Raw genomic sequence first — 15,538 nt, forward strand, 5'->3', positions numbered from 1 at the left:
TATGCCCACACATATAATAGACTTTCTTTGTACGTGGGTGTTTTGAGATGTATTTAAATCAGGATTATAAATCACATAGGGAAATGATTTATGTAAATTGAGAATTCATTAGCATGTATTGAATTATTTTCCCTACAATTCAAGCAAATGGAAGAAGTCAAATGGATCAAGTTGTTTAAGAAAAAGAAAGGAAAAAAAAAAAAGCAATTTGCTAATAATCTCATTACTATGTTGATAAATGACCAGAAATGGTAAGTCCCAGGCTTCAGAAATCTGTTATCTTCATTGTAATTCAAATTGCATACAAGAGGACCAGTCTTTCCTTGTTTGCAATAAATAGTTGACTTTATGGCTGAGCTCACAGGCATTTTGCTGGTGACACTGGGCAAAATGCATTTGATCAACATAAGAACAATTTCCATTAACTACTGTAAAAGTCCTATTGTCATTTAATTATTCTAGTTATTGGAAATGTCAAGTAACTTGTTGATGGAAATGAGAGGCAAGTAGGATAATAAAGAGTGAAACTAGCTTCAATCCTAAATCTGCCACTTAGTGGCCTTAAGAGATCTTCTTAGTTTATCTAAACTCTTAGATGCTTGGTCTTTTCTCACATATGAAAAGGAATAAATAATTCCCATGTGACATGGCTATAATGAAATTCAAGATAATGCATAGAGTATGTCCGATACACTATAGCACTGAATAAGTATTATTTTTATTTCTTCTCCAAATGTATCCACCTTTGAGGAGCATGGTAGACCTTTAAACTTTGTCTGTCTCACATATATTCCAACTTCCTTACTTGCTTTGAAATGTTTGTCATACACATGAAAAAATGTTCCACATCACTTGGCATCAGGGAAATACAAATAAAAACCATAAGGAACAGCATGGAAGACCATAGGGAAAGGGAGTAAAAACTGAATGGGAAGAAATCAGAGAGGGAGACAAACCATGAGAGACTCTGGACTCCAGGAAACAAACTGATCATTACAGAAGGGAGGTGAGTGGAGGATGGGGTAGCTGGGGTGATGGGTATTAAGGAGGGCAAGTGTTGTGATGAGCACTGGGTGTTATATGCAACTAATGAAGTGCTGAACACTACATCAAAAACTAATGATGTACTATATGTTGGCTGACTGAACATACCATCTCACACCAGTCAGAATGACTAAAATTAACAAGACAGGAAACAACAAATGTTGGTGAGGATGCAGAGAAAGGGGAACCCTCTTACAGTGCTGGTGGGAATGCAAGCTGGTATAGCCACTCTAGAAAATGGTATGGAGGTTCCTCAAGAAGTTAAAAATAGAGCTACCCTATGACCCAGCAACTGCACTACTAGGTATTTACCCCAAAGATACAAATGTAGGTTTCCGAAGGGGTATGTGCACCCCGATGTTTATAGCAGCAATGCCCACAACAGCCAAACTGTGGAAAGAGCTGGAGAGATGAATGGATAAAGAAGATGTGTACATATATATATATATACAATGGGCTATTACACAGCCATCAGAAAGGATGGAACTGGAGAGTATTATGCTGAGCAAAATAAGTCAACCAGAGATAGACAAATATCATATGGTTTCACTCATATGTGGAATATAAGAAACAGGGCAGAGGACCGTAGGGGAAGGGAGGGAAACTGAATGGGAAATCGTCAGAGAGGGAGAAAAACCATGAGAGACTCTTAACTATAGGAAACAAACTGAGGGTTGCTGGAGGGAGGTGTTTGGGGGAATGGGGGTAATTGGGTGATGAGCATTAAGGAGGGCACGTGATGTGATGAGCACTCGGTGTTACACAAAACTGATAAATTATTGAACACTACACCTGAAATTAATGATGTACTACAGGTTGGCTAATTGAATTTAAAAAAAGAAATGTTTGTCATAAATTCATTTTTAACCAATTAATTCTGCTGGCCAAAGAGGATCTAGATTCTCTCCTTTGCATATAACATTAGTTCACATTCTTTACAATATTTGAGCCTTTCATGTTGTGACCCTACCATTTATTTTCAGGCTCACATCATTATCAGGCTTCAAGGTTTATGGTTTCCCTTTTTTGAATCTGACCTTCATTGGCACATCTCCTATTTTCTTCTAGTCACCCATTTCATTGTTCAACTTCTACACATTAGTTTCCAATAATGAATAAGAAATAAAAATTCTAAAGTTAGTGTTCAAATCTCTTTGGCCTACAGACCTAGGGCCAATCAAAGCCACGGTTTGATGCAACACTCTTTGGCTTGTAATATCTCTGTGGTAAAAAGAAGAACTTTTTCTCTCTGTTACTGTTATTTGCCTCATTTACACATTTACAGATTTATTCTGAAAGGTGAGTTTATTCTCAATTTCTTTGATCAATATTTTTTAAATTTTTTATGGTAGAATAGAAAAGAATTGGAGTTGGAGTTAATAAATTTGAATTTGGAAATAATATCTGCAATTTATAGTTTATGTTGACTTGGGCATGTTGACATTTTTATATCAGTTTCATAATTTATAAACTAAAACTAGTATAACAAATAAAATGAGTGCATAAGTAGATAAAAAGCACCTATGTCAGCATCTTTTCCAATTAAGCAACTGATATATCATTCTTCTATTTTTGCATATTGAAGATTAAATTTATTCTAGATATGTTATCATTCTTATATATTTATACCTGGCTTTATTTAAGTCTATATTATATATATGCCTATAACATATCATCCCTTTTCCTCTTTTATAAACTTGAAGTTGGCATGATACTTTCCTTTTTAAGTTACCATTACTTTTTCTTCATTGAGCAAGTCTTTTCCGCAAGTTTTCAGGTGGGCTATGGATTGACTGGAAAAGTCTTCCTCCATCAGCGTATGTACTGCATAATTATATTAGATTCTCAAGGTATTTTGCCAAAATTAGCAATATATTATGCTAATGATGTCACTGTAAATAATATGATATCAAGGGGCAGTGGAATGCACAGTGCATCGCAGGATAGTTAGTTCAAGAAGTTTCTAAATGAATGGGTGTGTCAAAGGGCTTTGCTAGATCTGAGATAAACATTACTGTGCAGCAACCACTGATATTGCATTGTTATTTATAAAGAGTTTATATAATATGTTTTTAATATCTCTATTTAAGTAAATATTTATAAGCTTCAGGATCTTCTATTTCTTTAAGCATTATCAATGAGGTCGAAATCATGGTCACTACCTGAGTACCTCTTCTGCCTCCCACCTTTCAAAATCCTAGAAACTAGTTTCCCTAAAGCCAGAATTAAGGCCTGAGCAATTCTCTTCTCTCATTTCTTCCTTTATTCATGAATAAGTGAATTTATTTATTCTTTAGGTTAAGCCAGAAGTGAAATAAAGCAGTGCTTTTCAATTTCTTGATCATAAGCCACACACACCGAAAAAGTTTCTCCCTCTGTAACATAGAAAAAAATTATACACATACACTGAAATTAAAATTTAATAAAATTATACTTAATTGTGTATGTTATCATCTTTATTCTATTTATAAATTTAATTTTTTAAATGATGATTGAGATCCACTAAGTTGGTTTTATAATACACTAATGAGCGGCAGCAAGTACTCTGAAAAATACCAAAGTAAAGCAGATCAAAATAGTGAGGTCCTGGTTTTGCTGGTCAGTTGCAATCTGCTGGTGTTACAAAGTGACCACTTACAATGTTTGCCATGTAATCATGCCAAAAAGGTAGGAAAAAAAGAGAGGTACTGGATGGATGTGGATGAGGAAGCTCAAAGCTAAGATTCAGAAGAGCCCATTTTTCTCTGGCCCAGCAGGCACTTACCTTAAGGTAGGTGGCAGGGTGGGGTCAAGATTTTCAGGTTTCCAAGTTCTAGGCATACTTTAAAGATCAGCAGTTTCTATTGTGAAAAAAAAAAAAGAGTGGAATTAATTCTTCATAAGCTATTTATTACCTAATCTCTAATACCAACACTTAGGTAACAGCAATTACTGATTGTGAGGTGCTCTACTAAATATTCAGATGTATTTAATTCATTTAACTCTCATAAATATCTTATAAGATAGGTACAGTTATTATGCCTAGTTTACAGATCAGGAATATGAAGCCCAAAGTAGTTAAGTAACTTGCCTAAGTTACAGAGCTAATAAGTGTCAGGAATTTTAGTCATTACAGAACACAATCCAAAGTATCTTGTAGGCAAAACTGCCTTAATAATTAATAAAAACAATAATATATTGTTCATTGTCAGTGGATTGTACCCTTCCAAGATGCTTCTTTTGCATAGAACATGATGTGTTTGTAAGGAAAAGTTGCACCAATTTCTTATGGTAGTTAATTCTGCAAGCACTCTACAACAGGTACAAGTTAGGAATACTAATGATTAATTCAAAGAAAGATTTCAAGGAAATATCAAAAGAGAAATGGCAGTGATTTTGAAGGGAAAGTGGGGAGCATAGAACACTTTTCTTCAATATGGAATAACCAATGGAGACAAGATATCCTGACTTTATCAGTAAGAAATAGCCATTCAGTAGCAGAAAAGACAAAACTGAAAGAAGAGGGTGTCTCTGCACTGAAGTCTTATAAATAAAATAGTATTATTTATGTACATAAAGTATAAAATTATTTTTATATGGGTTTCTCCCTAAATGTTCATCATGGTATTTTTTCAGGTTATAGTCTTCCAAGAATACATCAATTTTGCTTTTAGGGTGAAGGGTAAAAGTTCAAAATCTTTCAGGCTCTTTGCTGTTCAGCATCTTAAGAGAGTTCTTCCTTTAACTTTGACAATAGACTGACCACTTGCAGGTGATAATGTAGTTTCTGACAATAGCAGAGACCAAAGCTCTTATCTCACTCTCAGGATTGCCTCTGGTATAGGAACTGCAGCCATTAGAACTCTGTCATCCATAACCACATAATGGACAATAACAACATACCCAAAGGGACTTTAAGCCAGAAAAAAAAAAAAAAGATGAACACTTAGATCATGTGCTCCCAGAAAATTAAAACTTCTGGAGAAGAGAGATGATGATAAGAATAAAATGGTTATAATGATGTTGGTAATGGTAGCAGTAACAGTAATAATAAGTAATATTACGATTAGTAAAAATCATAATACTAACAATAAGATGTATTCTTTCCACCTGAAGACAACTGAAAAAAAACTGGAATAAAATATTATTTTAAAAATCTTCTGACATACTTAATAGAATAGCTATTATTGAGCTAATATCCAGGAGAGACCTAGATTTCAGCAGTATGCTGGCACATGGAGCTACCTTTCCTTGAGGCTGACAACATAGAAATGAAGCAGAGCAGCTTTATTTGTGTTTTCGATAGCCAAGTGGAACTTGAGGGACAAAAATCCAGAGTATAGGGCCTGACAAGTATGGGAATCTGGAAAGATCATTCCTTGGGTTCAGACCCCAAAGAGCTGTTCAAAAATTGAAAGGAATTGGAAGAAGGCCAGCTACTACATGACTTTCTGACCAATTTCATATCATTTGCATAACCAAGAAAAACTTCAAGACTTCAAACAGGACTAAAATGATCTTTCATTATATAAGTTCTCTGGCACCTGGTAAAGAAAAGTAAGGTAAGATCATCTAAGACTCAAATATTTGTTCAAATGATTTTTTCATATATGATGGCTAAACCACAATCAAAAATAGATATATGAAGAGAAAATAAAATATGAGTGAGAAATAAAGGAGAAGAAAACATCCTCTCTGGTACTAGAAATATTTGGCTAGTTTTAACAGCAGATTAGACCAGCTGAAGGATGACTAACAAGGCTCAAGCAAAATCCTAAGTGATTAAAAAACCATAAATACAATCTCTTTAAGATAGAGAAATGGATAGGGACCCTTGGGTGGTTCAGTCAGTTAAGCATCCAACTCTTGATTTTGGCTCAGATCATTATCTCAGCATTGTGAGATCAAGCCCCACATCATGCTCCATGCTCAGCAGGGAGTCTGCTTGAGATTCTCTCTCTCCCTCTCCCTCAGTCCCTCCCCATTGCTCAATCTCTCTCTCAAATAAATAAGTAAATCTTTAAAAAAAAAGATAGAGAAATGGATAATAATGGATACAGAGCATACAGCTGGAGAACCTAGCAAATAAATTTAGAGAAGGAAAATAAAATTGCAGGATTAAAAGAGAAGAGCCAAAATGCTGCCATTATTTGTAAATGATATATTCAATTAAGTAGAAAATCCAACTGAATCTACAGATAAACTACAACGATTCAACATAGTTTTGGGCACAAAATCAATATACAAAACGAAGTGCTATTCTGTACAGGCTATAATCAAAGAAAAAGGGTAACAGAAAAGATATATGCTCACTCAGAGCATATAATGTATAAAGCAAAACCTCTTAAAACATAACGTTGACTTGATTAAAATAGGATAATAGTAGTATTTTAATACATTTTGTTTTTAAAATCAGCTCCAGAAAAGTACTTGTGTTTCAAGGATTTTTTTTTTTTTTTTTATTTGAGAGAGAGAGAATGAGAAAGAGAGCACATGAGAGGGGGGAGGGTCCGAGGGAGAAGCAGACTCCCTGCCGAGCAGGGAGCCCGATGCGGGACTCAATCCCGGGACTCCAGGATCATGACCTGAGCCGAAGGCAGTCGCTTAACCAACTGAGCCACCCAGGCGCCCCTCAAGGATTTTTAATACAATTAATTTTAAAAACTCAAGTCAGTAAAAATACAAACAACTTCTAATACTTCAGGGAATAAGTATGTTTTTTCATGTCTATGAAACATCAACCAAAAAAAATACAATTTATATAAAAAGAATAGTGAGTTTCAGACTACTGTCTGTTTATAATGCAACAAAAGTAAATTTTGAAAACTTATCAAAAAATATTTATTTGGAAATAAATATCTGAAAAAATATTTAAGATAACTGAAATATAAAATAAGTAAAAACTAAAAGGGCAAATTAACTAGAAAGCAACACAAACACATTAACATAAAACCTATGCAAAAGTGCAAATGCTGAACTTGAGGTACATTTATAAATTTAAATGCCTTTATCACAGAAGGAAATACTAAAAATGTAGGAACTTGGAACAAACCTAATGCAAGTAAAAAGAGAATATAGTGAAATAAAAGATACAGGAAGAATAATTAAAAGATGAAATTAATGAAAAAGGTTTTTTTAAGTAGAAAAGATACATACGTTCAATGTGACTTTTCTGAAAAAAAAAAAAACAGTAACATCAATTAATCCTTTATGAATGTGACTGAAGAAAAAGAGTAAAGACTAGGCTGAAGGTAGGGCATTCCAAGATGACAGTGTAGGAGGACCCTGAACTCACCACCTCCCACAGACACATCAAACGTACAGCTATATATGGAACAATACCTTGTGAAAAAGAACTAAAAACTAGCTGAATTGTTCCTCCACAACAAAGAATGAAAGGATAGGATGGGGAGGAGAGCCAGAGACACCATCTAGAGAAAAATCATACCCCTGGCATGGTGACCAAAATAAGGAAGGATCTTACAAGTCCGTATATCCTCCCAGAAAAGAGAGGTGTTTGTGTCCCATATAAGGCACCCCAACCCTTGGGATCTGCACCAGAGAAATGAGTCTCCAATGCCTTAGAAAACCAATAGAACTGACCAAGATACCCAAAGGGCTGTGGGGAACTGAGTCCTTTCAAAGGACTTGTGAACAGTCTTACCCACCCCAGGACCCAGTGCAAAAACAGCAGTTTGAAAAGCACCTAGACTATATGTGAAAAAGATGAATCTGCTAATCTTAAAGCATCTGCTGAAGGGGCAGGGAACAGTTGAGACTTTCTCTGGAGATGGAGGCACCAAGGAGCATCTGTGCTCTCCCTCTATCCTACTAGGGCACATTGGCACCCATGTACATGGCACTCTTCCACTCCCTTGCTAAGGCTGCAGAGGCAGGTAGTCATGGTATTTTCCTGCTGCCTTGCTGAAGCTGGTGGCCTGTGCCATTTCACTACACCTGCACTGCCTTGCTGGGGCAAGAGAATACAAGAAGTCACAGTAACCCCTTGCTACTTAGCTGCAACTGATGGGTGCACTGCAAAGTAGGCACTTTTCTGCTGCCTCACTGAAGGCTGAGGGCATGCATGGCCAAGGTATTCTCCTGCTCCTTGCTAAAGTTGGCAGTGCTTCCTGCACTCTGCAGGTTTATCATTAAATCCAGCAGACTCACACAATCAAGGCATGTTCTGGCTGCCTTGCTAAAGCCAGCAGGTGTGCCCTGCTACTTTTGCTCTCCAGCTACATTGCTAATGCTGACAGACATGTGTAGTTCACAGAAGGAATGTTCCTTGATCATCTGGCCCAGACAGCCACGGGGGCTTGAGTTCCTGGCCTCCACAGGACTGTGACAATTAGAAAGACAGTTCCTAGTAGGTTACTACCCACAGGGCACTGCACAGACAGTAGACTGAAACACACCCCCAGTCTTCCTGTGAAAGAGGCCTAGTTATTTGTCTTGCAGCTTCACCAGAGGGACAGGCTTCAGACTTGCCACACATCTAGAGACTGTGAAGCAGCTCCCAACGAGCAAAAGCAGAGAACACTATCCTTGTGCTCTCCCCTGGTCTCACCATAGCTCAACAGTACCCCCCAGAAAGGAGCTTATATACCCTTCGGGAGCCCCCTGAAACTGTTACGCATGGGAAACCTTCAGATCTCATCTGGAGGACAGCAGGGTTTATGACTGCAGCTCCACAGGACTACAGAGATGCATACTTTAAAAGCTGCTGCCTGAGGACCTGGCTTCCAATTAGCTTGAAACTAGGTGCTAAATGAAATCCCTCACTTTGGAACACTGACAGAACTTGTCATATCCTCAACAACAGGGAGCTATCAACAACAAATTGAGCTGCTTGGACAACCACAAAGATTGAGAGACAACTAAGAACTAGGGCAAAGTTGAAAAATAAGGTTCATCACCTACATAAAACCATTCCTTCAAGACTGACAGAGGTAGCTCTTTAGCCCGATACACAGAAAAACAAACATAGAGTTAAACAAGATGAGGAAACAGAGGAATATGTTCCAAACAAAGGAAAAATATAAAACCTCAGAAAAAGATCTCAATAAAATGGAGATAAGTAATCTACCTGATAAATAAAGTACTGGTCATAAAAATTCTCACCAAAGTAGGGAGAAGACTTGATGAACACAGTGAGAACTTAGAGAGGGGAAATATAAGAAAGTACCAAAAAGAAATCACAGAGCTAAAAAATAAAGTAACTGAACTAAAAAATACACAAGAGGGGGTTCAACAGTAGACTAGATGAAGCAGAGGAACAGATCAATGACATAAAAGACAGGGCAGTGGAACTCACCCAAACACAACAAACAGCAAAAAAAAAAAAAAAAAAAAAAATTTAAGTGAAGATATCTTAAAGGACCCATTGGAAAACCTCAAGTAAAATAACGTTCAATCATATGGATTCCAAAAGAGAAAAGACAAAGAATGGGGCACAAAACTTACTTGAAGAAATAACAGCTGAAAACTTCCCTAACCTGAGGAAGGAAATAGACAACCAGTTCCAGGAAGCCCAGAAAGTTCTGAATAAGATGAACCCAAATAGATCCACACAACACATTATAATTAAAATATGAAAAGTTAAAGCAAGAAGCTTAAAAGCAGTAAAAGAAAACAATTTGTTACATACAAGGGAACCTTTCATAAAACTATCAGTACATTTTTCAGCAAAAACTTTGCAGGCCAGGAGGGAGTAGAAGGATACATTTCAAATGCTAAAAGCATGGGGCACCTGGATGGCTCAGTTGGTTAGCAGCTGCCTTTGGCTCAGGTCATGATACCAGGGTCCTAGGATCAAGCCCTGCATCAGGCTCCCTGCTCAGAGGGGACCCTGCTTCTCCCTCTCTCCCTGCTTGTGCACTCTCTCTCTTGCAAATGAATAAATAAATAAAATCTTTTTAAAAAAATGCTGAAAGAAAAAAACCCCACAGACTTCCAACCAAGAATACTCTACCCAGCAAGGTTATCATTTAGATTGAAGGAGAGATAAAGAGGTTTGTAGACAAGCAAAAGCTAAAGGAGTCCATCACCACTAAACTAGCTTTACAAGAAATGTCTAAGGGCCTTCTTTAAGCTACAAAGAAAATGCGCTAATTCGTAATAAGAAAATATATGAAAGTAAAAGTCTCAATGATAAAGGTAAGTATATAGCAAAGATAGTGGATCACTTATAAAGTTACTATAAAGGTTAAAGACACAAGTGGTAAAATTAACTATACACTAATTGGTTAACAGATACACAAAATAAAAAGATGTAAAATGAGACATCAATAACAAAATGTGGTGCAAGGGGATAAAAATGTAGTTTTAAAATGCATTCAAATGTAAGTTGCTATTAACTTACTGTTGATAGACTGTTATAAATATAGGATGTTATATGTGAACCTCAAGGTAACCAAAAAGCAAAACATATACTAGATACATAAAAGATAATGAAAAGAGAATATAAACATAATACTATAAAAAGTCATCAAAAACAGGAAAAGAGAGCAAGAGAAGAAGAAAGGGAAAGAGGAATTACAAAAACAGCCAGAAAACAATGAACAAAATGGCAAATAAGTACAGACCTATTAATAATCACTTTAAATGTGAATGGAATAGATTCTCCAATCAAAAGACAGAGTGGCTTAATGGATAAAACAAAAAAAACCCCACAAGACTCATCTATATGCTACCTACAAGACACTTCAAATGTAAGTACACAGACTGAAAGTGATGGTATGGAAGAAGGTATTCTATGCAAATGGAAATTTTAAAAAAAGTTGAAGTAGTTATATCAGACAAAAGAGACTTTAAAATAAAGACTGTAATAAAGACAAAGAAGGACATTACATAATGATAAAGGGGTCAGTCCAAAAAGAAGATATAATATTTGTAAGTATATATGCACTTAACATAGGAGCACCAAAATATATAAAGCAAATATTAACAAACCCAAAGGAGAAACTGTCAGCAATACAATGACAGTAGGGGACTTTAATATCCCATTTTTATCAATGGATAGATCATCCAAAGAGAAAATCAATAAGGAACCATTAACCCTAAAGAGCACATTAGACCATATGGACTTAATAGATATGTACAGAACATTCCATCCAAAAGTAGCAGAATACATACTCTTCTCCAGGGCACATGAAACATTCTCCAGGACAAATCACATGTTAGGCCACAGAACCAGTCTTAATAAATTTAAGAATACTGAAATCTTATCAAGCATCTTTTCTGACCAAAATGGTATGAAACTAGATATTAATTATAAGAAAAAACCTGAAAAAATGTGAAGATAAAACAAATGTTACTGAATAAACATTGGGCCAAAGAAATCAAAGGAGAAATTAAATCTTAGTGATTCTAAGAGAGAAATTTATAGCAACACAGGCAGACCTCAAGAAACAAGAAAACTTTCAAATAAATGAGCTAACTTTACACCTAAAAGAACAACAAAAAAGAATACAAAGCCCAAAGTTAGTATAAGGAAGGAAATAGTAACTATCAGAAAGGAAATAAATAAAATAGAGACTAAAAAGACAATAGGAAAGATTAATAAAACTAAGACCCAGTTCTTTGTAAAGATAAACAAAACTGACAAATTTTTAGTTAGATTCACCAAGAAAAAAAAGAGAAAGGATTCAAATAAATAAAATCACGTGATGTGCTGAGCATTGAGTGTTATATGAAACTGATGAATAACTGAACTCTACATCTGAAACTAAAGATGTACTATATGTTGGCTAATTGAATTTAAATAAAAATAAATAAAATCAGAAATGAAAGAGAAGTTACAACTGGTATTACAGAAATACAAAGTATCTTAAGAAACTATGATGAACAATTACAGGCCAACAAACTGGACAATCCAGAAGAAAGGCATAAATTCCTAACAACAAATAAAAAACCTTCCAAAACTAAATCCTGACAAATTAGAAAAGTTGAATAGACTAATTACTACTAGAGATTGAATCAATAATCAAAAACTTCCTAACAAACCAATCCAGGACCAGACAGTTTCACTGGTGAATTCTAGCAAATATTCAAAGAAGATTTAAATCCTGTCCTTCTTAAACTCTGCAAAAAAACTGAAGAGGAAGAAACACTTCCTAACTTCCAAATGAGGCCAGCATTACCCTGATACCAAAACCAGACAAAGACACCAAAAAAAAAAAAAAAAAATTACAAGCTGATATCCCTGATCAAAATAGATGCAAAATCCTCAACAAATATTAGCAAACTGAATTCAGTAATACATTAAAAGGATCATACACCATGATCAAGTAGAATTTATTCCAAGGATGCAAGGATGGTTCAACACCAACACAGTAATCAGTTTGATATAGGACATCAACAAAATGAAGGATAAAAATCATCTGCATCATCTTGATAGATGCCGAAACAACATTTGACAAAATTCAACATATATTCATGATAATAACACTCAAAAGTGTGGGTATAAAGGAAACACATACCTCAACAAAAAATATATAACAAGCCCACAGCTAACATCATACTCAATAGTGAAAAGCTGAAAACTTTCCCTATAAGATCAGGTAAGACAAGGATGCCCACTCTCACCACTTTTATTCAACATATTATGGGAAGACCTAGACAGAACAATTATGCAAAAGAAGGAAATAAAAGGCATCAAAATTGAAAAAGAAAAATAAAACTGTCAGTAGTTGCAGACAACATGATTTTATATACAGAAAACCATAAAGACTCCTCCAAAAAACCTTTAGAACAAATTCAGTGAAGTCACAAGATACAAAATCAATATAAAAAATCAATTGTGTTTCTACACACTAATAAGAAACTTTAGAAAGAAAGATTAAGAAAACAATCCCATTTATAGCTGCATCAGAAATAATACCTAGGAATACATTTAATCAAGGAGGTAAAAGACCTATAGTATAAGACAATGATGAAAGAAACCAAAGAAGACATAAACGAATGGAAAGATATTCCATGCTCATGGATTGGAAGAATTATTATTGTTAAAATGTCAATATTACCCTAAGTAATATATCGATTCAATGCAATCCCTATCAAAATTCCAACAGCATTTTTCACAGTAATAGGACAAGCAATCCTAAAATTTATGTGAAAATACAGAAGACTCCAAGTAGCCAAAGCTATCTTGAGAAAGAATAACAAATCTGGGGACATCATGCTCCCTGATTTCAAACTATATTACAAAGATATAGTTATTAAAGTCATAGGGTATTCACACAAGAAAGGATACATAAATCAGTGAAACAGAATAAAGAGCCCAGAAGTAAACCCACACATAAGGACAATTAATTTACAACAAAGGAGGCAACAGATAAAAATGAGGGAAGGACAGTCTCTTCAATAAATGGTTCTGGGTAAACTGGACAGTCACATGCAAAAGAAAGACACTAGACTACTATTTTATACCACAAAAATTAACTCAAAATGGATTAAAGACTTGAATGTAAGATCTAAAGACATAAAATTCATAGAATAAAACACAAGCAGTAAGCTACCTGACATCAGTCTTGAGGATACATTTTCTTGGATCTGAGTCCAAAAGAAAAGACAATAAAAATAAAAATAAACAAGTGGGACTTCATCAAATTAAAAAGCTTTTCACAGCAAAGGAAACCATTAATACCTACTGAATGGGAGAAAATGTTTGCAAATCACATAAAGGGTTAACATCCAAAATATATAAAGAACTCATATAACTCAATAGCAAAAAAAAAAAAAAAAAATCCAATTAAAAAATGGGCAAATGGGGCACCTGGATAGCTCAGTTGGTTAAACGACTGCCTTTGGCTCAGGTCATGATCCCGGAGTCCTGGGATCGAGTCCCACACTGGGCTCCCAGCTCAGCGGGGAGCCTGCTTCTCCTTCTGACCCTCTCCCCTCTCATGCTGTTTCTCACTCTCTCTCTCTCTCTCAAATAAATAAAATCTTTAAAAAAAATAAAAATAAATGGGCAAAGGAGCTCAGCAGATATTTTTCCAAAGAAATACAGATGCCCAAAAGGCATATGAAAAAATGCTCAATATCACGATTCATCAGGGAAATGCAAATCAAAACCAGAATGAGCTAATACCTCACACCTGTTAGAATGACTATTATCAAAAAGACAAGAAATAACAAGTGTTGATAAGGATGTGGAGAAAAAGGAACTTTAGTGGTGGGAATGTAAACTGATGCAGCCACTACAGGCAGCAGGGTGGAAGTTCTTCAAAAGATTAAAAATAAAACTACCATATTATCCAGGAATTCCACTTCTATATATTTAACTGAAGAACATGAATTCAAAAAGTAAATAAAAAAGATATATGAACCCTTATGTTTATTGCAACTTACAAAAGTCAAGATATGGAAACAACCGAATTGTCCATTGATGGATGAATAAAGAAGATGTGGTGTGTGTGCACACACACTGCACATACACACACACACACACACACACAGGAATACTATTCAGCCATAAAAAAGAATGCAAACTTGCCATCTGCAAGAACATGGATGAACCTAAGTGAATTAAGTCAGAGAAAGACAAATACTTCATGATCTCACTTACATGAGGAATGTAAAAAAAATAAAACCACAAATCATACATATAGAGACAGAAAGGTAGTTGCCAGAGTGCAGGGGTGAGTTAGGAGATGGCTGAAATGAGTATAGGGGGTCAAGAGGTACATACTACCAGTTACAAAATAAATAACTCATGGGGATGTTATGTACAACATGATGAATACAGTTAATAATACTGTAGCGCATACCTGAAAGTTGTCAAGAGAATAAATCCTAAAAGTTAACTTTGTTTATGGATAGTAACTAGATTTATTGTGGTGATAACTTCACAATGTATAAATATCAAATCATTTTGTTGCACACCTAAAGTCAATATAATGTTGTATGTCAATTATACCTCAATAAAAATTTTTTAAAAGAAGAAATTAAGTATAAGATAATTATCAGTAGGAGCAAGATGGCGGAGGGGTAGGAGACCTGGATTTCGTCTCCTCTCAGGAATTCAGCTGGATAGGGATCAAACCATTCTGAACACCTACGAACTCAACAGGAGATCGAAGAAAAGAAGAGCAACAACTCTCTCATCAGAAAAGCGACCACTTTCTGGAAGGTAGGACGTGCGGAGAAGTGAATCGAGGCGATATTCGGGAGGATAGACGGCGGGGGAGGGGCCTCAGTCGGCCGCTTCTGGCAAGTGATAGAGCCGCAGAGCACAAAATCGGAACTCTTAGAAGTCTGCTCCGCAGAGGGACGTCACTCTGGTGGCTACGCGGGGGGTGGAACCCTCCGGGACAGTGTGGTCTCAGGACCCTTGGGGTCACAGAAAGACCGGGGGTGCCTGAGTGTGGCAGAGCTCCCAGGTAACGGAGCAGGGAAGCCGGCTGCAGAGGCGGAGCCCAGGCGCGGGCTCTCAGCTCGGGGTTGCCATAAACCGTGATCCGCAGCACAGTCGGGCCACTGCTCCTCCAGCAGGGACCCAACAAGCGGC

General features: G+C 36.0%; 1 long non-coding RNA gene across 2 annotated transcripts in view; it reads right to left on the reverse strand.

The window, feature by feature from the left end:
* The window catches only part of LOC115942171 (uncharacterized), a 123,966-nt gene that overhangs the window by 79,582 nt on the left and 28,846 nt on the right, over window positions 1–15,538 (reverse strand). For both annotated transcript variants that reach the window (XR_004076790.2, XR_004076792.2), the window contains exon 2: window positions 3,809–3,884. This is a non-coding gene — a long non-coding RNA (uncharacterized LOC115942171). The remainder of the gene's footprint in view (window positions 1–3,808; window positions 3,885–15,538) is intronic.

The sequence above is a fragment of the Leptonychotes weddellii genome, chromosome 10, assembly GCF_054177405.1.
Source record: "Leptonychotes weddellii isolate Sample4059 chromosome 10, ASM5417740v2, whole genome shotgun sequence".
In the NCBI taxonomy this organism is placed as follows: Eukaryota; Metazoa; Chordata; class Mammalia; order Carnivora; family Phocidae; genus Leptonychotes; species Leptonychotes weddellii.